This window comes from Stegodyphus dumicola, chromosome X2, assembly GCF_044657685.1.
Source record: "Stegodyphus dumicola isolate Sdum_Otavi_A_Nest chromosome X2, ASM4465768v1".
NCBI classification, from domain to species: domain Eukaryota; kingdom Metazoa; phylum Arthropoda; class Arachnida; order Araneae; family Eresidae; genus Stegodyphus; species Stegodyphus dumicola.
The window spans coordinates 119,526,182-119,550,484 of record NC_140781.1 but is presented as its reverse complement, the minus strand read 5'-3'; the positions used below and the strand labels follow the sequence as shown (position 1 = coordinate 119,550,484).

Below are 24,303 nucleotides of genomic sequence, written 5' to 3'. Positions count from 1 at the left end.
ATTTTAATCAATCTTTTCTTGTAAAACATTTTCAAATACTTGATAGCACCTAGATCTAAAGATTGTACTACAGTAGTGCAGTTTGCCGGTAAGAAAAAAAAACCCTTAGATTACTGTGTGGTACACTGATCCATGAAAAGTAAAATTTTACAATGTTGTCTCCTCGTTTGTCTATTTTCTTGAGCTCTCCCCCCCCCCCATTCTGTAAAAAAGTCCGTAATCATCCATGCTTTCTTATTTGCTTTATATTCTAATGACAGATTTGTTTCACGCACCTTGGTTTTTGTGACTTTCCTATAAATAAAGTAGTCATTTTTGTTCCGTACCATCAGCGTTTACACAAAGTAAAACACTGAGTTGTTCTTTACTTTGCTTGGCTCCCTGCCACTGGTCACCTTTGAAAGCTACGGTTTTTGTAGGTATAAGTTTAAAGAAAAGAGCATTTACATCAGTATTAAAAATGCCTTTTAATTCCTAGCCATCGATTTTGGTGGATAAATTCTTGAACCACTCTTCAAACCGATTAAGAAGGAATGCTTTTTTGATTCTCAATTTATTAAATGACATGAGATTTTATACTGCATTTTAAATCCATGCAGGCATCCAGTTTAAACGCAAGCTTCCTTCACATTTAATCGAAACGCTATTCCTTTTGATTTCTCGATTAACATGGGGCCATTTACTGGAATATTGGATGCATGAATACTGAATGAAATATTTCGACAAAATGGCTTCGACATCAGGAAACTTTCCATCTTGAAGCGGACTCTCTACAAATTTCTGCTTTTTCTTCAACTTTTGTTCTATCACAAATAACCATTTTTAGTGGTCTCACAAGAGTATCTAGTTTCTTTGTTAACGCAATATTCATCAAATCAGTACTCGCATAAATTTCTTTTCAAGATTTGAACTTTACCTTTTAACGATAGTGCCTTTCGCTTTCGTGACATTTTGTATCAGTTAATTATGTTCCACCTAGTTTACGTAACACAGCATCGTGTTCAAGTGGGAAAATTTTCCTTCCAAGTATCCCCTCTAGTCACGAACTGGTTTTGAGCTCCTATAGACTGTCTCATGCCTTTGTTTCCTTTTCCTGTCCTAATTTCTGGAAAAGTACTTGAAAAGCGGGACTGCAAAATGTAAAACCAATGCAGTAAATTAAGCAAAAACGACCTATAACCGAAGTTATGCGACGTATAAAAGAAATATTTTACTATGAAAATGGACTGTATCGGGACTAAGATAAAACGACTTATGAATGTACAAAACGTACAAACGAGAAACACATAAACTGCGCTCCACTATATATAGACGTGAGGTATTTAAATAAAGTCCTAACTGAAAATAAAAGAAGGCCCGAAGCAATTACCGGAGTCTTATCGAATATTCCAGAATGAAATGATTATAGTGCCATTTTACGGAGAAATGCCGGTTAAAGAGTTGTTGAACCGTTGAATGCCGGATAATCGGAATTCTGTAAAATCACTTCCAGTTATGTATTTCTGCCTTTTACAATTTTAAACGAAGGTGTAACAAGAATGCTTGTAAATTTCTTTGAAAACCTGGGTTCGTTCAGTAGTGATTTATTCAAGAAAATGCTGTTAACTCCTCTCTTTGATTTTCGCAGCGCTAGTAGAAAACATTTGTTTAAGTTATCTAATTTTTCAAAGTTTAAAATCAAAGCATTTGTTAAGTTAAAAATAATAACAACATAAAATAGCTCCTCGGCCCCTTTTTTTTGGGGGGGGAAGAAAAGTTTTTCCCTCTTTTAAATTACGATAAGTACTTGGAATTCTAAATACTTCCTAACGCATGAATGAAAAATCAAAGGGAATTTTCATTTTTTGAATAACAATCGAAGTTTTTTTATATTTTTTTAAACTAACTTTATTCCGAAAATTCTTCTCATATTCCTTGAAACGCATTAACTGTTTTTTATAATTTACCCTCCCACAAAGCACAAAGCATGAGAAAATTGTCTAGACAGTGAGGAATATATATGTTCAAAAAAGAGAAAACAATTTTTTACCTTATTCACACATGCATATACTCATAGAGGGCGTAACCTTGGTACAAAGGAGTAATTTAAGCTGAAAACACCCGCCCTAAGAACTTTTCGGCTTGAAATTAGTGGAATTTTTCAGAAAGAAAAACAACTAAAACTAATTTTTTTTTTTCTCATAGAACGACTAAAAGAAATAAGAGTAAATGAATGAACAAAACAAAAGAAGAATGTAAGCATCTAAATAATTCAAAGCTAAGAAACACTTTTCTTCACAATAAATTTCATTACAATATACCGTTTTTGCTCAAGCAATTAGCAAAAAACGATATTGTAATTCATTCAATTAAATATCTCAGGATAAAAATTTTACTATTGGATTGTTTTGATTTCGGGAAGGCACTGGACAGCCTACATGCCTAAAAGTTTGTTTTGCCTGTTAAAAGCCTGTTTTTGGGAAGCACTTTCTATTAAATTTGTTTCAAACACGAAATTTATTTCTACTGCTGACCTGATAAGGAGTGTAGTTTAAATATAACATGACTATTTTCTCTCGTTGTTTTTAACCTTTCTGCATAAAAATACTAATATCTAAAAGAAATATTGATCTGCTTATGTGATCTAAATCCTGATAATGTAATAACATCCGTAAATGTCAACAATTACTTTATAAATGTGTAATATATTACTGTACATATACATGTATTTATTTGCCTGTAGATATAAATTAACATCAGAAATCAAGCCTACTATTAGCAACAGCATTTTTCTAAATAAACGCAATTTAATATGAATTTGGCAGTAACTAGTAGCAAATGCATGGATAATCCAACTAATATCAATTGTGACAATTTTTAAAAGTGTAAGATTTAATACATAATTATATTTTAAAATTTAAATGTGTGAAATATAAATATTAAATATTTCGCAGATACCTTTACAGTAAACACAGAAAAACTCTCACTGAAATTTTGGAGTAGAATATACTGTAAAATTCTACTCCAGAATACTACTCCTCGGATCTTTTATTAATCCATGCCACTTAAATTATTAAATTATACGTCATTAGCAGTACAGAAATGGTACATAGTGTAAATTTATTCCCAAAAGTCATAGGAAGACGTTTACATAAAATTTTTCTTACGAATACATTTACATATATAACAATAAAGAGCTTTCGGTATTTTATAATTTATTTCTTTAGCAATCCGTTTATAGTTAGGTAAAACATCAACCCTTTTGGGTTATAACTCTAAATTTTTTTTTTTTTTTTTTTTTTTTTTTTTTGCCGTTTTATAAAAATTTTGCAGTTTTATAAAATTTTTTGCCGTTTTATAAAATCTTATTAAATACATGAAAAATCATATTATTAAATCGAATGAGAATGTGTGAAAAATACATTTGCTAAAATAAGAGAAAAACCGTTTCATCTGCAATATTTTTAGTTGTTTGCATTATTTCCTGATGGGTCAATTTCAGTGAAGGGTTTCTACAGCCATATATGTACTGAATATTATATTCAATTAGGAGCACGTTTACATAGAATTTTTCCTAGGATGCGTTCTTTTTTATGTTTACATATGTATCGATAAATAGCGTTCCATATTTTATAATTTATTTCTTTAGCAACCTGTTTACATTAAGGTATCGGTATACATCGTGTCCACAGGAGTCCTTATTTAGCCTTTATTTTCTCATACATCGGTCGCAGACATATACTTCCAATTACAAAATGTTTTAAATGACGAAAAAATTCATGTTTTAGCATTTTTAAATTTAAAGACATCAATTCTGTAAAAATAACAAAACTTAACTTTTTACACGTTTCTCCAGTCCGTATACTTCAGGAAAATGTTTTACTCGTTACATAAAATAAAACACAAACCACGACGGCTCTCTCCTAAAAAGACAATTATTTTATTTTATGTCATCGATTAACCAGTAAATTTAAATTTTAAGACTGAACTTACGCAACTTAGGAATCAAGAGGTTCAACAGTTTCCAGAAGTTTCTTTTGCATTTTATATCCATGAAAAGAGCGATATCCCCACCTATCATTTAAATATTTAAATCACAGAAACTCTATGTTATCCCAAAGCTCTTGAAGCACTTCCATTCCAGGGTAAAGATCTGTTAATGAGATACTAACCGTTTTTCTACTTCACACATTTAAACGCTGTATTTATTACGCAAACCATTAAAAAGATGTTTTTCAAGGATTACGCAAAGGTCTTATAATTCACCTGTTATGATAGCAGCTATTGGTCCGAAACTGGAATAGACTTTTTTCCCCCAGTTTTGCCGCTGTGACACTGGCCAGATCTGGATTTCGAACATTTTATTCAGAGTAAACGTTCTTAACGGATCCCGCGGCTGAAGGGTTAAACTTCGCGAGTCTTATTTTTAAATGCACCGTCAGTAAGTACTTCCAGAAGAAACCTTACATTACCTGCATGTTTTTAATTAATTAGAAGAGTAAATAAAGAGGTATTTTGGGCTTTTCACATCGCAGGAAAATTAGTCGTTTATTTGCTGTACAAATATGACTTTACATGCCTTAAACAAGTTAGAATTTCGTACTATAATGATGAAACTGAACATTCCATTTTATAGCGCATACATATTAATAATGTAGACGATTTCTAAATAGTCAACACCGCATCTAATAACAATATCGGAAGTGTCATTTATTAAAAAAAGATGAATACTCTTCCCCTTTAGAAAATGTTCCAGGTACATACTTCTATCTAAAGTATCAGCAGAATCCGTATAATCTTTTTAAGATATTTATATTACATGGTATGATATCATTTAAATGAAAAAAATGTTTACTATTTTATTTTAGTTCTTTATATTAGCCAATAAAATGTTCTTCATATTTGTAAAGTTTATTTTTCAAACCTCATACTTTGTTGCACGTATCCCAGACCTGCTTAAGATTTTCGATTAAGTGGCAGAAGTTGTAAGCTTTGTTTGAATTTCTCTGTATGAGACAAATATACCAGTCTGATCCTTTTAAGATCCTATTTTTATACAAAATACTTAAATTCCTTTGAATTATTTGTTAATAAAATTTCTGCTGAAATAATTGTTTTTCTTTTAAAGGTGAGTAAATTGTAAGCATGTAGCGACATGAGGTATTTTTTGGAAGCAGGAGAAATGAAAATTTTGTAACCCCTTCACCGGGAATCGAACCACGGACCTCTCAATTACGCGCTGAGCGTGCAGACCACCACACCACGAGAGCATGCAAAGAAGGTGGGAGAAATATCTTACATAACACTAAGTTTAGCCTTTCAGATTGTTACGCATGTAGAACGCAAACTGCGGAAAACTACAATACGTCATAGTTATCAAGAGGACTAAACCTCTGGTCTTAAAGGCGGACAGCAACTGATTGAAAGCTCGCGTGAAATACAGTGGCAAGAAGGCTCACTCTCTCCCCATCTAACTCTGTTCTTGGCGAAAAGCCACAACTTAAATGCTTAAGCGTTAGCAAGTAAAATTTGCATAAACAAATTAACGCGTTTATTCTGGCCGGAAGTGGAAAATAAGAGAGGACAGTTAAATTTTAAAACAAAATAAACGTTAGTCACACTTAAGATCCTTACAAGCAGTACGATCATTTTCAGCTCTTCTGTAGTATAAGTGTATACTATAAATAATACTTTTTTATTTTAAACAATAGTTTTCTTTCGGGATTGTTATACTTTAAATAAGCTCAGGCGTATATTTATATATACACATATAAGGAGATAATAAGTTTCTTACCAGATGTAGTACTTAAGCCTCTTTTCAGAGTTTCGACGGATAAAATGAGACTACAACTGCCATTTAAAACAATATCATATAAATCATTTACGAGATCAGCAGCAAATTTGATCAGGTATCAGTGTTTTCTGCATTACTACAAAGATTAAACGGATAAGTATCTTTTCGATGCCATGCTATGAAATTCTGGTATGATATTTTTTCAGGAACATCACAATTTATGCACGTCCTCTTCGGTCTCAAACAGTCAAAAATAAATACTTACTGTAATTGCAAGCATCTGCTGTTAGTTATAATCCTCTATTCCCAATCTACAGTTTGATAGAATAGTACTGCTAAGCAAGAGAAAGAAAAGTCTACCTTAATAGTTTTTCTTATCCTTTTGCAGCTTCGCTTTGATTTCAGACGACCCTTTAGTCCACCTGGTACGGATTCACGAATAAGGCTTTGTAATATTGACGTACTACCAGCCCGCACGAAACGATACGTAACCTTTCCCCAAATCTATTCCTATTCTCAGAAACATTATTTCCGAAAGAATGCATGGTCTTTTGTTGCGGCAGAATACATGCTTAGTGTTTATTCTAACGATTTGTTACGCAGAATATCCCATAAATATTCCAAGTTTAAGGTCAAGGTTGTTGAAGTGCTTCAGAGAAATTCTGGGACTACTTGGTTTGCTAATTATTTCTGTTCATCGCTGACCGATATGTTCCATGAAATGATCTTACTTCAAAATGCACCGTTGCACTTGATGTTACGTTTGTATTTCCCTTTCGTGACCCAGACACACGAAAGGGAGAATAACCTTAAATATCGGAATATAACTTTTCGTCATCTTCCTTTTGTTTAAGTGGAAATTTTTTTAACTCTGATTATAGCTTAAAAAGCCATTAGATGATCGAAAAAATTTTTCATCAAGAAATACTTCGTTAATGATTATTTTCTTTTTACTGATTAACATTCATAACTCGGTATTTAAAACGCAAAAAACGTTTTAAATAATTACTATTTACTAATACAGATTTTTCATAATATATTTCATTTATATTTATGTCTTCCTAACAGAATGAAATAAGCTCTGCAGTAATGTTAATATATTTATTATTTTAAAGCTTTAGTTAACGGATAAATGTAAAGAGGTATGATAAGAAGATAAATTTTCTCTGTTTAGTAATATTGTTAGTGACTAGCTTGATAGCACAAAGCTCTAAGAATGTCTGAAAATGTTTTAAAATGTCTAGTATTCATTAACGATAATATTGTGAAATTCACTCACTTTAAAAACAATTTCGTTTGAATATTATGATATATTGTAAATCAAGCAGATGCAAACAGCTAAACTGCCAAGTTTGAAGAATAGGAAATTACTATTTAATAAGAGAAAAGAAAAAGCAACAGCATAAATTTCTCACCTTATTATTTTAATTTATGCAGATAGTTTATCAACCCGTATGTGACGCAGTTTCAGCTCCCAGAATAATAATTAAATTCTCACGAAAAACAAGTGATGAATTTATTCTGTTTTTAAAAAGTGAATGCGACAGAACAGTTAAAAAGAGTTTACAGTTGGTATAATCTTCATCAAAAGTATGTTTTGATAAGATACAAAATATTATTGTAAAAGAAAAAATATGAATTTTGATAAACATTTAATAAAATATCATTTTCATTTATTTAGTTATTTATTGGTTAAAAAAATATCTATTTGGTTAATTTATGGTTATAAAGAAACTTCGCATTAAAGATTTTAAGCATAAAATAGAAATATTATGATTTTTGGGTACCGAACACTTGCACTTCATGATTAAATGTGATTATCTCCTCTTAAAATGAGCAGTAGAAATTCTTCTCATTCAGCATTAAATTATACTTCTTTTGTTTTTTATTCTTGTTACCTTACGTGGGTTAGAGTAGAAATAAAATAGTTAGAATAAATCTATGAAATATTTCAAAAATTAAGAACAGCTAATATAACAATGCGGATTAAAAAATGATTCTCATATGTATTAAACTAAGAGCAGCGGATTTAAAACAGCTGTTTCCTTTTCTTTTCGAATAACTGTGGAAGGCATACTGATTGTCAGCACTGAAAGACTACGAAAAGCCGTTGAGTGTACGCTTTCCGCGAAGATTGGAAGCTGCACATACAATCTGTCGCTCAGATAATTAATGGTTGAATAATTAATTAAAAATTAATTTGACAAAATGGGAATGAAACATTTTAAAATGAAGCAGATACACCTTGCCCACCACAGATATATATATTTCCATACTCATCAGGTCGGTCCGCCTTGTTGGCATGGGGAGCCAGCCGCCATAGCCTTCGCCCTGAGTTCGAATCGGGAAGTAGGTATAGATGTTTGTAACTGTATAGTGTCCTTACGGAACACTTAAAATACTGCCTATCCAAACGACCTCTCGAGAGGCTAGTAATAGAGGTAGGAGACTATCAAACTTGCCCTTCGGTGTATTCTCTATCAAAATTGGTAGACCTTTCCTAAATTTATCACCTCATGGCATCCCTGGCAACGTTCTTGGTTATGAGATGGCTGCGTGGTTAGTTTTCATAGTTTCTTCCCATGAGTAATGTGAATACGAATTAATTTCCCTTAGAAAGCCCTCTACGAATGCATCCCTTCCCTTAGTTACATAGCCTTTGTCTGTTTTGCCATATTCAAATAACCTAACCTCAATTTGGGCACATGCAATACGAATAAACTAAATAATAAAAGAGAACTTAATAAAACTCATTGGTTATTCATCACAATACGAAAAACTATCTGGCGAACAATTCAGCGATCGGAAACCGCTTCAAGTAATCCAGCCTAACAAACAAGCTGTTACCTCTCCGTCTGCTTGTGCAGCTGTCGGTCAAATAGTGAGTGTTGCTTGTTACGGTCTGGTGACTGGAACACCTGACCTTTCAGACAGTAGCAAAACATATGTTTCAAAAAATGACGCGAAAATTCATTCATTTTCAAACTGTTTATTTATTACCAACTGCGCACCATAATGAGCAACGCTCAACAAAACGAACTATGTTTCATTTCATATCATCAATCACTTGTATTTTGGACCTGGTCAGTTCAGTCACGAATGTCGTGACTACGTAAGGAAATTGCTCTTCTTTCACCCTTAACAAATAACAGTGACTTTTTATTTTAACTTTTCAGTTTTAATCGGTTAGTTACTTTTCCAAGCATAACACAGCATCCATTGTGCTGCCATCTCGTATAATATCAGTGTAATTTAATCACTGTAGAAAATTTTCAAGAAAAGAAAAGGATCCACATTTGGACTGATAGCACTTAAGTTTTTTGTCATTAAATTACGTAATAAGGTTCACCACGCAAATTTTTATAACAAATTGTGGCAGATCTTTGACGGAAAATATATTAATCGTTTTATTCTGCAACTGAAAAACAATAATTCTTAACTAAACGTACCACAATTTACATTTATTACTTTTTAGATATATAACATGACATTATTTAATGTGAGTTCCAAGGTTCTTTAATTTTACAGAAATTCATACTCTAAATACATTCAAAGAATTCAGATTTTCAAGGTTAATTTTTAGGAGAAAGGTACTTGAATGATTACCATGCATAGAAAGCAAAAGTTTTCTGTTACACATAGTAATAAACGTTATAATGTATCACTTGTAAAATAATAACTTATTCTCTACATTGTGTTTTGTAAATTTCCAAATCATTTAATTTAATGTTTAATTTGTAAATTAAAATGCGTAATTTTAATTTGCAACACCACAAAATAGTCGAGGACCTATTCGAAAGTTATCGAAGTTTCTTTAAAAATATTTATTAAATTATTTTTCATCTACCTCATTTGAATAAGCACACACTGCAGTTTTAATATTGATCTTAATACTATTCTCATATTTGGGAAACAACTTTTCTTTAAACATTTTAGCACCACCACTGATTCCATCTACACATCATTTACGAAGATAAACCTTTTCCTTTTCAGCTGCATTTTTACTTAACGGAGAGGAAAGCATTGCGAACAGCTAAACCTCGTAAGGGCTGTTAAGTGCAGCTCCATTGTTGGTGGATACCAAAAACTGCTGCACGGCTCATGCTTTCGTGATATAAACTTGTAAACTCCTTTCCATGTTAGTTCATCCGGTAGCCATTAAATAATATGACAGTTTCACAGATATCATGAACACGGTGGTTTTGAGCGCTTTTACAAAATCTGATCAAGGGACGTGCAGAATAATGATAATCTTTAAGTTTTCAAAACGTAGCCTATCATATTTGATACAGAAGAACAACTGAAAGATTCAAAGGCGTAAACAAAGCTCTACAAGGTATGCGGCCGCATAATGGCTCGAAGCCTTAGGTGCTCCCCAAAACAATATTTATATGTTTAAGTGTGAAAAAGAAAAAGGAGTATGATACAGATAGAGTGTCCTTGAAAATACGGGGGGGGGGGATGCTGCACCACCATATTATGTACATCAAAATTTCAACTAAAAGCAAATGCAAAATGAAAGAAAGCTGTATACCTTCGTTTTGATTCTTTGTCAGACAAGCGCCTTTTAAGGCATTACTGATGAGCCTCTTTAGTTACAAACAGTGACAAACTGATGCTCAGGCGTATTGTGAGAACAAGTCTGAATTTTTCGAGGCCGAACATGTGAAAAGAGTAGTAAAATTAAAGGTATGGGAGGTCAGAACCCTGTAGTTTCATAGAATTCCATGTTTTAGGTAATGATTCGCGTTATTGCCTCGTAAAATATTCTCGGAAATACGAAAAAGTATAGCTAGCTTAGAATAAGCTATCTAATGCACCTTGAACACTGTTGACTACACACTAAAGCTTGCTTAGGTAACTAATTTATTAACGTAGATTTCATAATTGTAGTTTAATACGCAATAAAATTTTTAAAAATTTCCTTCAACTTAAAATACTTATTTCCCTTTTTATACTTTATATTTCTATTTTTCTCTCTCCTTTATACTTTATAAGCCTTTTTCTTTCAATTTTCAGAACAACTGAATAGCTTTAATTTTTTCTGATGCACATTAGTTTCAACATTTATTATAAGATACATAATTTTGGGAGAAAAAAGTATCTAAGCTCTTTTCCTAATGACAAAAGTAATTTTTGCAGATAATGAAATCTTAGTTGATAATATTGAAAAGATAATTAGTAATCTCTGCAAATATATTTTTAACCTCTCGCATAACACACACATCAAAAAAGGGGGAGGAAAAACGGAGTGTTTTCATTTTTTTTCCTTTTTAACTTCTCGAATATGAGTTGAGTCAAAAGAATTAAGCTCTGTTATATATGAAATTGGCTGTTTAAAAAAAAAAAGAAGAGACTTCAAGCGAAGAATTACAAAAACTGAAACAAACTCCGTGATTCTTCTCCAGAAATTGACGGTGCCCTTGCTCAGAATCGAACACATGAGCATCAGGCACAGGTAAACAGGTAAATCCCTGGTGTCCCGCCCACTATATTTAAAAATATAGCCACCAGGGAATTTCAACTTTGATCGCCCAGATGTAGCCCAACGCGCTAGCTGCGCAGTTGCGCCCAAACTATAAAATCTTCCTACATTGGAATTATCTTGACGCAAGAATAACAGTAAGATGTGTTATAAGTATAATATTGAAAAGCGCAAATGAAAATAATTAAACGCAGTTGCCAAACGCATTTCAGAATCAGTTACATCCCAACTGCTTGGGGCTCCTCAACGGTCGAGCGGTAAAGTCGCCGAACACTGGTAATTCGGTTTGGGGCTCCAATACTACACAACGGGCGGCTGCATGGGCGGTTTCGTGGTCTTATCATGTGTAACGTGAATACGAGCCAGTTTCCCTTAAAAAGTCCTCCATGAAGGCATCCATCCTCTTAGGCAGATAAGCTGTGGCGTGTGTTGCGATAATCAAATAAACCAATCCCAAGTGCTTGGGTATAGCAGATTTTGTGGATTATTTTGCTGGTATCGGTTAAAAAAGTTAAAAGAATTTCATAAACCGAGGAATTCTAAATACAAATCATTGTAATTTCTAAATCACGTTCGTGATCTTCTAAATTGGGAAAAAAAAAAAAAAAAAAGTTCTAACTTCACGAATTTTGCATGGAATTTTTTATTTAAACGATTAAAGTATAATGGATGTTTTATTAAACGGGAAGATTATTCAGTAATAATTTTATAAAAAATTACATAATTTAAGACTGAAGCATATTTCATATAAAGTTAAAAATACAATTTTATATAAAATCTCCACTAATCTGAAGCTTCTCTCTCTTTAGTTTATTATGTTATATATTTACCTTTAATTATTCTAGAGGCATATTTCTTTTTTATGTAGATTTATTTATTTCTCAACAGTACATACTCCTGTGAAAGTAATATCTCATAAATAATTCTGGAAAAGTAAAGCTTAAATGAAGCCCAAAAGATGTCCTATGCTCAGACCAAGACTAAAGTCCCAATTTTCACCATTACAGAGAGATAGAAAGGAAATGAAATTTCAGATTTCTTGTAGCAAGAAAATTCTGTTGTATGCCTTCCTCTTCGTTCCTTTAAGCAAATGCTTATATTCCTAGATAATTAATCCAGCTCTGGGGAAGGAACCATTTTTAAAAATATAGGCTCTTAGTACACATGATTTCTCCCCCCCCCTTTTAATTTTTTTCCCTTGGAATATTGCAAATCATACGAAAACCCAAGAGCTAATTATAGCTCTTGGGTTCTTAAATTAATTAACTTTAGCCGTTGGAAAGACTAAAGTCTATGCAAAAGCGTTTTCAGCGAAAGTTTGCTGAGACATTTTGTTAAATTTCTGCATCACTTTCCACAAAGTTTGTAATAAAATTTTTTGGGTGCATGTTAATGTTCTTCCACATCTTCCATATACGCGCGTAATAAAATCTCAAAACACACCAGACTCGCTATTAAGAATACCGAAAAAAGTGGGGTATAAAATGTATGTGACATTGTAAGGATCTTAAGTTTTACTAACGTTTATTTTATTTTAAATCTTTACTATCACTTCTTATTTTCTACTTCCGGCCAGAATTATAAGCGTGAAGGAGTTTATGCAAAGTTGTCTGGCGAACGCCAAGTATTTAAGTGTGGCCTTTTTGCCAAGCAGAAGAGAGGAAGCCGTGAGTTCGAAGCAGGCCGCTTACCTTAGAAGTTACGCAGTTGCTACTTTGCCTTCCAGGCCAGAGGTTTTAATCCTCTTGATAAATTAAACGTATTGTAGTGTTCACAGTCTCTGTGCTACATACGCTTTCTGTTATTATAAGGCCAATCTTATTCTAAAGTTAAATTAGAGTTTAGTTTTATTTTGATATCTTTTAAGTTAGACCCCGAGTGGAGGGTCATTGTATTCCGAAGTACGGAAGTCATTGTATATAAAGAAGAAAAATAAAGGGTTTTGTATACCCTTCGTCTGTATCCTGTCTACTTACTACAACTAGTGAACATAGCTTTAGTAAGCTCTCTGTTCTAGTCAGGTCATTGTATGTTTCCGAAGAAGGTTAGAAGAAACATTGAACCTGATAGTGGCGCCCGACGAAGAATAACCATGGCCGAGTTTCAAGAAGAACCTGTGCTGCCTGCAGAAACAGCTCAGAATCCAGAAATGCCAGCTGCCGCCCTGGAAGGATTTGGGTATATTGTCCAGACCATGCGCGCTTCGATGAAACCAGAAGCAACGTTTAATGGAAACTCACAAGTAACCAGTTTTTTGGAAAAATTGGATGACCACTTCATGCTCTACCCCGTGCACGAGTTTCAAAAAGTTACCTTAGCTACCAGCGCTTTGAGGGGCCAAGCGCTTAACTGGTTCAAATGTATCGGCAGAAGTCTCTTGGGTCAAGCAGGAAGTCCCACCTATACCTACGAAAATTTCAAGACTGCCCTACTAAAAGCCTTCCCTGTTGTAAGGGATCGTGCGAAATTACAAACAGAACTTTTCAGTATATATCAACAAAGAATGGAAAACATGTCGAGGTTTATTTTAAGAAAAATTCACGTTTTCAAGCTCTTGTATGGAAACCGTCCGGATCCTGAAATAATTCAAGTGATTTTGCCGAGGTTACTACCCCAAGTGCAAGACTTTATTGAATTGAGAAATCCGACTACACTGGAAAAATTATTTGAGCTAGCAATCCAGTTTGAAAGTAGAAGAACGGCGGACGTCGAAAGAAGACGCCAATATCAACAGCGAAACCAATTTGGTACGCCAAGACTACAGCAAACTCAAGCACATGGCTACGGAGAAAAAGCGAATCAGTGGGCAAGGAAACCCGAGCATTCAAAAACAGCCGGCGAACGTCGACAGTTCAATAGCAACCCAGGCAAAAAGTCTCAAGGCCAGTGGAGAAAGAAGGAAAGCACCGAAAGGAAAAATAATTTAAACTAAAACGGATTTCTGCTGACGAGAGGGTGCGGAAATCCGAAGGCCACGAAAACCCCTCTTCATACAAGTTAAATACAGTAATGGTGAAAAATTTAACTCTTCCGAAGATTGAAGTCTTGGTAAATAATATCCCGGCCACCGCACTCCTGGATACCGGCGCGCAGTGTTCCTGTGTGGCAGAAGTCTTTTTTAGAAAGTATTTTCGCAAATACCGCATATATAATGCGGATAATACAACAGTATTAGCGGCGCAAGGAGAACAATGTAAGTGCGTAGGTAAAGTACCTTTGTACATCCGTATCAAGGACGAACAAGTAAAGGTGATGTTTTTTATAGTAAAGAATTTGCAAGCACACTTAATACTAGGAATAGACTTTCTTTCAGACGCACAAGCTACACTGGATTTTAATGAAGCGTCTCTTAAGCTGACGATGAAACCAGTGCGTGTAGAAAAGGTTGAACCGCCAAGGTTAAATCTCGACCCCCTGCCTAATGACGAGCAAGATAGAATCCGACAAGTGGTAAGTGAATTTGCTTCCTTATTTAATGATATTCCAGGATTTACCCAGGTTACTAACCATAGTATTGACACCGGAGATGCATTGCCGGTTCGTCAAAAACCATACCGGTATGATAAGAATAAGGAAAAAATTATAGAATGGCATATTACCGATATGCTACGTAAAAAGATCGTAACGCCTATCTCAAGTAGTTATGCTAGTCCGGTGGTTTTATGTAAGAAAAATAATGATTATCCTTTGGAGCATCCAAAAAGGTGGAGATTCGCTATTGATTACCGTAAATTAAATTCCATAACGAAATATCCGGTATATCCGTTACCGATTATAGAAGAAATTTTAAGGAACATAAAATCAACCAAATTTATGACGACTTTAGACTTAACGAATGGTTATTTTCAAATAGGGGTCAGGCCTGAGGACGTGCCTAAGACTGCTTTTATAACCAAGTCTGGCACTTATGCATTTTTGCGTATGCCGTTTGGCCTTTCAGGCGCCCCAGCAACATTTCAGCGATGCATGGACATTGTGTTAAGACCTGTTCTCGGAAAGTCCACATTTATCTATTTAGACGATATCATTATTACTAGTGATAATCTAGACCAACATGTACAGGATTTAAGACAGGTGTTTTCTTTATTAAATGAGGCCGGTCTAAAAGTTAATGTCGAAAAATGCAAATTTGCAGCCCCTGAATTAAAATATTTAGGTTACAAAATATCGCAAAAAGGGATCGAGACAGATGAATCAAAAATAATCGCTGTACAAAAGTATCCGACTCCAAACACGGCAAAGAAGCTCTCTTCTTTTCTAGGACTTTGTTCATATTATAGGTCCTTTATAAAAGATTTTGCGGCTATCGCTGAGCCGTTGTTAAAATTAAAAAGGAAAAAGGCAAGAAATGGTGAAACCTGTTCCGCAAACATTGACCAGATAAAACCATTCTATGACCGTAATAAAATGCAAATCTTTTCAGATCTTTTGCAGGATCCGGTACGGCAGACACCGCAGGTACAAGTTCCAGAGGTGGGAAAACGACAAGTACAAGGGCAAGCCAATGAGAGACAGAAGCAAGTGAAAAGAAAATTGCCGCGCGGAAAAATTGAAGGTACAAAGAAAAAGAAGCCGTTCCACCGTCCAAAAAACAGAGTTCACGAACACCCCCAGAATGAAGAAGGGAGAAGGACGACGTATGTGGAAAAGACCGGGAGAAAGGACGGCAACTATAACCCGGCTGTGAAACGGAAGATTGACTCATCCGACAGAACTCTCCGCAGCAAAAGTCGCCGAACTGCGGCAGGGCCATCAGCGGCGGAGGAAAAAGTACAAGAAAAATTTGAACGGCCAACAACGAGGTCCAAGCAGGATCACGACAGAAGTTTCCCGGTTCCACCAAGACCAGCTGCCTTCAAACGGCCAAGACCACAAGCAGAGGACAGAAGGAAGATGTTCAAGGGTGGCCGTAGTGGTGAAAAACGGAAGCTTCCAGAGGAAAGCACTGAAGGGCGAGCCCGTACAAGAAGGAGGATCAACCAAGCTACGGTCTGCAGCACCTTTAAAGACTGGGCCCAGAAAAGGATGTCTGAATATTACAAAGATAAGTAAAATTTTATGTTACTTTACAAACTTAAGTTAATCTTTCATTCTTACTGCAAGTGGCAGATTTCAAGAAGTTTTACCTCATGCGAGGTCTACCTTTATCGCCAAAAGGGCGAGAAATGAGTTGTGACCGATTTTCTTATTATGTTTTTCAATTACTCGCGCGTAAAACTAAAGTTGATGTATAATAGCGTTGTATAAAGACTTAAATATTGTAAAAAGTTATTGTATAAATTTTATTTAAAACATTCTAACAAGAAAGACGTTTTAGTCTGAAAGACTTTTTGAAATGTAGTATTATTTCAATGTAGAAAGAATTGGCACTTGCTTTGAAAAGAATAGAAGTTAACAATGTACTACTAATGTATGTTTTCAAATGTGTAAAATTAACGGCATCTTGATATGTTCTTGTATACATGTGAACTGTTATTTTGAATGTTTAGAAATACCGTGATATGGTAAAAGTGAAAGTAATGTTAAAAATTTGTTATTCGTGTGACTGTAAAGATTAAATCATGGTGAATATGTGTTAAAGGTTGAATGATGTAGTTAGGCTCTCTGACGCTACACTTTAGAGTTAGCCACTTTCAGAATAGTACCTCAGGGTCTAGAGTTGAAATTAGGGTGTGTTAAGAGGTCTCGTATGTTGAATTTTAACACGTTAGTGTTTTGATTGTAGGAGGAAGTGTTGAACACATAGACAGAAACACATTCGTGTTTGGTGTTTTTACAACACATGTCAGAGAGCACGGGGAGAGATAATTAAAATAGTCATGAATGAAATAAGAATGTTAAGAAAAGTATATTCTATATGTTATTTACAATGTCATTCTGTAACATTTCATTAAACTAGTTTTCCTTCCAGATCTCTGGAAGGAACCAGAATTGAATAAAGCTCCTGTTTTGATGCAGTACAGATGCAAAAGGAAAAAGATTGTTGTATATTCCGGGAGCTGCTATTGTAACAAATTTCTTTCTTTTAAAATTTTCTAGTTTCTAGCTAAGTTATGTTTGTAAAAGTTTGGCCTCGCGTTAGTTTCTAGAGCTAAAAGTTTTCAACAAGGTCGTTTTAGACCTCAGTTTCAAACTAATTAACTCTGGCGGGAAGTATGTAAGGATCTTAAGTTTTACTAACGTTTATTTTATTTTAAATCTTTACTATCACTTCTTATTTTCTACTTCCGGCCAGAATTATAAGCGTGAAGGAGTTTATGCAAAGTTGTCTGGCGAACGCCAAGTATTTAAGTGTGGCCTTTTTGCCAAGCAGAAGAGAGGAAGCCGTGAGTTCGAAGCAGGCCGCTTACCTTAGAAGTTACGCAGTTGCTACTTTGCCTTCCAGGCCAGAGGTTTTAATCCTCTTGATAAATTAAACGTATTGTAGTGTTCACAGTCTCTGTGCTACATACGCTTTCTGTTATTATAAGGCCAATCTTATTCTAAAGTTAAATTAGAGTTTAGTTTTATTTTGATATCTTTTAAGTTAGACCCCGAGTGGAGGGTCATTGTATTCCGAAGTACGGAAGTCATTGTATATAAAGAAGAAAAATAAAGGGTTTTGTATACCCTTCGTCTGTATCCTGTCTACTTACTACAACTAGTGAACATAGCTTTAGTAAGCTCTCTGTTCTAGTCAGGTCATTGTATGTTTCCGAAGAAGGTTAGAAGAAACATTGAACCTGATAACATGAACGTCTAATTTATTAGGGAGTATGAAAGCTTTACGCGTTTTTGTAGATGCAATTTCTGATCGTATGACTTAGTCATATATGACACCGAATGACTGGAATCTTTTACCAGTAAATGGTAAGGCAATAGTAATGCAATGGCTCTGAATTTCTCAAAGTAACTCGTGCGTTCAACGTCTTAAAATGGCAAAAGATAAAGAGCACGTCAAACCTTGTTTATATCCCAAGATTGATAAAGATAATACCGCAGCTCCCGCTTGTTGTAAAATTTAGCAAATGCATAGATAGAATGAGAGCGACAAATGTAAATTTCGCTGTTAATTTCAGAAATTCTGGAAAGGAGACAGATAATGTACCTATCACTCACGTTCTGGACGCCCGTTAGTAGTTTTTGGTGAATTTCAGGATAAAGCATAAAAGTGTGCGTACAGACCATTAAATGTTTTGAAACCAGGAAACGAAATACATCATATATTTTCACATGGATTCGAACCACGGGTCTTCCAATTGCCAGCTGGACATGTTACGCACTTAGGCTCTTTAGACGGTGGTATAAATATCATAAGTGTTTGCTAAGTAACTAGACCTTACTACGTCACAAAAACTATTTTAGGGGTTTTGGCATAAAGTTTGAAGTTTTCAATTTTATGCCGATTTGGTATAAGAGCCGACCGATCACAGCGAACGTGCAAAACCTATTGAGCAAGAAAACAGAACGGGAAAGCTGTAAACACAACCCGCATGCGAAAATTTAGTTTCTCTAACTGGCTGCAGGACTTAGATCCCGCATTTTATACCTTATGACTATTATGCCTCTATGACATTCTTAACGGAGCCTTACACTACGAGCACATGCTTAGGAGAATGTGAAAATTCTTAACAATAAATAGCATCTATCCGCACACAACAAGCGAAACGTTGTCAGAACAACAGTTGAAAGACGAATGCGGGCACCTAAGTTTATCTCTAAGTTCGATCAGTGGGTTTCACACCAGTTTCCTGGTAAATACCAAGAGAAGATAATTGGTACCTTGCTTATTTACTTTCTCGTTGATGGAGTGAATCATTTTAACGAAAGGATGAGGATGGGTGCTGTATTTAACGTCAAGCATTACAGGACTGTGCTTTGAGTTGCAGAACTGCTTCATAAACTTCAAGAGAAAGACTGCATCTCAAAAGATTTTGTCTAGTGTATAATGAGGTATCAAGAGAATGATCTACTGAGATATAACTACTGAGACAAATGCAGACTTCTTCAGCAAACAGTTGGAAAAACTGAGGGAAGAAATTTCAGCGGCCAGAACTTTTCAATTACAAAGTCATAAGCCTTCATCTTGACAACATGAGACATCATACTGCTTTAATCACTGAGCACAAATTACTGGATTTCGACTGAAAAGGACTACCCCACTCTCCTGACCTTGCTACTAAAGTTTACCATTTTATTCAGTCATTATAAAACAAGATCGCTTTCGAAATCTTCGATGGTAGGGAGGCTGAAATCTTCATTGACTGCAACCAGCCCGTTCGCCTGGGTTCGAACCTGGGTCGAACTACCAGTATTCAGCAGTCACTGGTGGGGTGCGATATTTTAGCGTTCTAAAGAATATTACTGCAAGTCCTTAAGTAGGATAAAATCTAAGCATTAAAAAAATTCTTCTCCCATCATCTGTTTATTAACAAAAAATATATTTTCTGTTACTTAACCCTGCAGATTTTCATTGCTAAACAAGAGCTAAAATTAGAGTTCAAAGAACTTTTTTTTTTTTTAAATTTCATCAAGAAAGATCTTTTTCCACTTGCCTTTTTAGTTGTTATTATCATAACGGTTGAGATTAAGGCAACATTCAATAAACGGCCTCTGAAAGTATGTAATATCAAGCACATTCGAGTGAATGCGTCCAGATTACTAATGATATCCTCATATATGAACCGAAGCGTAGGCTCCAGAATTTTTTCTCACGGATTACACAAAGCTTGTGATAAATTCTTGCTTTGATAAGTAATTGTCCAATTATGAAGCGACTTTACTGTAAGCATGTTCAGTGGTACGTTAAGGACAGCACTCTTTCCTGTTCCTTTAATTGACGGCGAAACAAGTGCGGTTACCTTTGAAGTCTACGATAAAGGAATAGTCCTATTTTTCCTTTTTCTGGGTAATTTTACATTTCATGCTACCTTCAAACAAAGTTAGTTTGAAATTAAATTTCCGCCTCCAAGAATTTTTAGTAGTACCTTTTCACGAGAGTCGTTTGAGACCACAGTGTAAACAAAAATGATATTCAGTGGGTCAGAGTAGGATATATACCTTTTCTTCGAGTAATAAATTATAACTACGATATATATTAAAAATTAACTGAATACAAAAACTGCGTACGGACCGCATCACTTGTTTTTATTACTATTTTATCACATTTATACAGGCTTTTCCATTTCATAATAAAACTGACTTCCAGATTTTAAATTTATAATATTTAATAATACATTACTTTGTTGAGAACGTGCACAACTAAAAATTTCGTTAAGTACACAAACGATGTAGTATGATGAAATTCAAACTGGGTTTCCAGCTTTAAATGCTTCTCGGTTCAAACACTAGTTTCAAATCGGGTTTATTTTTCATTCAGGTGTCCCATCAGCGGTCTAGCGGCAAAGTCGCTGAACACTGGTAGCTCGACCTGGGTTCGATTGCAGCGAACGGGCTGGCTGCATGGCCGAGTTCGTGGTTTTTCCCCATATGGATCGTGTATACGAGCCAGTTTCCTTCTGAAAGTTCTCCACGAAAGCATGCCTTACCTTAGGTATACAGCTCTAGCGTGCTTTGACATAATCAAATACACCAAAACAGTCCTCATTCAGTTTGAAACGATTCCCAGGTTAAAACTCTTCTCATTTCAAGCACTAGTGTCAAAATGGGAGCCACATACAATAAAAAGTCTAAATTCATGTAAGGATTTAATTTTTGTATTATTGAAACATTTGGACAAGCATACTTTAATTTTGATAAAAAAGAATGCTTAAATATCCATACTAGAGTATATGCTACATCGAATGCGCTGTTTGATACTTTATATAAATTTAATTGCGCGACTGAATTTGTTGCTGCTTTCTGACTACTTTTTTAGCATCTAATGAGCAAATAGAATTTAGTCTCTTGTTTATTCAGTTTGCTCATTTTTCATTCGACTTGGACGAAAAAATTAATGAATCAACGATACTTTGTAAAAAACATTATTACGAAGTGCATGGAAAACATAGTTGCTTAATATGTTAGGCAAAATAAATAAATCCAAACTTTCTTTAACACCTAATATTTTAATGGCTATTGGATAACCGCATTTTTAATTTAATTATTAAGGCTAATGTATGAAGAACTAAAGACATTCCCTTCCATTTACTGCTGTTGTAAAGGCTAGCACATTGTTTTCCCATACCGATAATACTATATTTAACAGATTTTGGCAATGGAGGAATTGTGAGGATTTTTCTGAGCTCCTTCCTTTCTTTCTCCCACGATGTTTTCGCCTTGCGTTGTTTTCTCCACAACGCTTTCGTCCGCAATGTTTTCAGCCGACACCCTCTTAAACATACCTCTACTTACAAATATAGAATTTTTATGCAATTTCCTTGGGAAATATTTCAAAGGTTCTTCCAGGACAAAAGTTTTGAGAAACATTACTTTGAGGTTAAAATCCTTTCAATGCTGAACATGAGACGAAATCCCATTAAGCTAGAATGGCGGAAAAAGTGTTCTTGCCAATTTCAGATTCTGCTGTGATGTGGACATTATTCAAAGATTTCATACGCATACCAAAGCTCCATTCAAAAACTTCGTATGCATAGCAAAGCATCAGAGATTTGGCAAAATGAACGTCTAAGAGCAAGCGGACATAACGTTAGCGTTAAATGAGGGATCGTGATCTTAATTCTCAAAGTGGAAACTGTATTAAAGTGGCTTGATTTTTACCTTGTTGAAATATTTAAACTGTTTAATTATTAAAAAAATTGTTTACAAAACTAAAATAAACTTAGAAGGAGACTTTCTGATCATAATAGAAATTTTACCGTGACTTAAACATGAATTATAAAAAAAAATTAAAAAAAAAAAAGCTGTTTATCACAGAAGTGATTCTACTTGAAAAGCATTTTATACCAAAAAATGCATCCATTTAAAAAAATGGGATGAGACATAATTTTGAAAAATTAGAGTTTTTAAAGCCATTAACCGTTTCCCGAGTTACAAAGATTTCAAAAATCGTTGTTGTCTGCATGTTTAATTTTTAATCAAAGCAATGCATTATTTCCGCGTTCCACGTTATAGTGCATTCTAAAGTTATTCATAGCTAACAAGTCATCCCCTCCACTAGACAATCTTATCTTGCCCTTAATGATATATATTGATTTAATAATTTCATTAAGAAAGTTTAACCATTTCAAAGAATTAAGAGATAATTTCTGCCGACGTTTGTTTATTGATATTAAACATTGAATCCTTTTTCCTGTAATAATTAATATTTATTCTTCCAAGAGAGCAGCCTGTAAATATTCATGACTAAAAATAACCTATCATTATAAGTCTTAAATCCAAAGCACAGACAGCTGGAATCATATAACTTGTAATTTCTATAGGTAAACACTAGTCAAAAGCCTTTAAAACCCTTTTTATAAAGACAGTTCCCGATGGTGTTCTTCAGCTTTAATACCAGATAAAAGGTTTTTGCAATAAAAAAAATCTCTTACAATAATCGCATTTATCCTAAATCTTTTACGAAATAAAGATGACCAAGAGAAACAAAATTTGTGTTCTACATGCAAACGGCTACAAGTGCGTCAATATCATTCTGACAGCACCAAAAGGCGTACTTTTTTCTCATCACCAAAGAGCAGCGAACCAAGGTCCGTAAAATAGCAACATAACGTGTTTCGCAATCATTAAAATTATCCTTGTTCTCATCCGTACCCGGGAGCGATAACTGCCACCTGGTAACTTCCGTATATTTTCTAACCCTTAGCCGACTGCCGTTTTAATAACCTTTACCATAGCGGGGATCCTCTACTATTGTCGTTAATTTTTTTTTTTTTTATGTTGTTACTGACAGGTGGTTTCAGAAGGCTTATACCAGTGAGGGCAGCAGCGAAACCAGTTAAAACGAGAGAAGGCAATCAGACTATCATTAAATTGTAATGAAAAGATGTGCGTTTCTATTACTCCAAGCCCTTTTTTTTTAAATTGTATTCTTGCTTGAAAATGTGCGTGTTCATAATACTGTTACGTTTTTACTTAACTAACCGTAACCTAAAAAATGTAAACAGAATAATAAATAGTGCATATTTATGTCTTTAATACGAAATTATATTGAAAGTATTAATTACGTGCGGAAACCCAAAAGATCGTTTAATTTCAAATGAAATGCTTTAAGTGCCCGGTTGTTTGACTTTCTTTTGAAAGGCTTAATTATTTAGTACATGATTCACACATTATTCCTAACAATCCTGATTAAGATGGTCCTACTCCCCGGAATCAGTCTGGATCAACCTTCATCTTATTCTCTAGATATGGTGACATTACTACAAAAGGACGTTTGTTAGGAAGTCCAGAAACAGCTGGGTAAATATGGGTATGATGCAAATGGGTACAACGTTTGTGAATAATGCAAACAATAAATTAATTCTCTGAAGAAGGCATCGATAGCGATAATTATATTGAAAAGTGTTAACTAACTAGGCTTTCAGAAGAAAAAATACTCCAGTTATTCATATTACTTTCCTAAAATTAAACTGACTTTTGGGTCTCCGTATGTGTAACAGCAAATTTGCTTACGAACTTCAAAAGAGCTAACGCATTTTCGTAACGCACACGCAACCAGGGACAGAAATTAGACCAAAAATCCACTAGGAACTTATTTCTGAATTTTATCTCAAATCGGTATCCATAGTTATTAAATACGCTTGATTATCTTTGCCAAATGAAAGATAATTAAATATATCATTTTCAACGAAAAGAGAACAGAGTTGCATTAAACGTCTTCTAAACTTATACCGGAGACTTAATAATAGTAGCAACAGAAACAGGGATAACCTTCTCGGCCTTCAGATTTATTTTACATTATCTCATTTTAAATTATAATCGTGACTATTTAAGCATACATATATGCACTTATGTAATTTATTAGCTTGTGAATGGTTAAATCTTATGATATAATCTTCTGTTTTCTTAACAAAAGAAAACTACTGGCTGAATTTAAAAAAAAAGTCAGCAAGATAAATAATTAACTGCAAAAATACGATGCTGTTTTTGATATGTCATGCATTTA

At 34.4% G+C, this 24,303-nt stretch overlaps 2 long non-coding RNA genes across 2 annotated transcripts in view; one reads left to right on the top strand and one right to left on the bottom strand.

Annotated features, from left to right (window-relative positions):
* The window catches only part of LOC146992903 (uncharacterized), a 52,922-nt gene that overhangs the window by 13,738 nt on the left and 14,881 nt on the right, over positions 1 to 24,303 (bottom strand). The gene's annotated exons all lie outside the window — the stretch shown is intronic.
* LOC118187550 (uncharacterized) overlaps positions 1 to 24,303 on the top strand; it is a 37,413-nt gene that overhangs the window by 3,122 nt on the left and 9,988 nt on the right. The gene's annotated exons all lie outside the window — the stretch shown is intronic.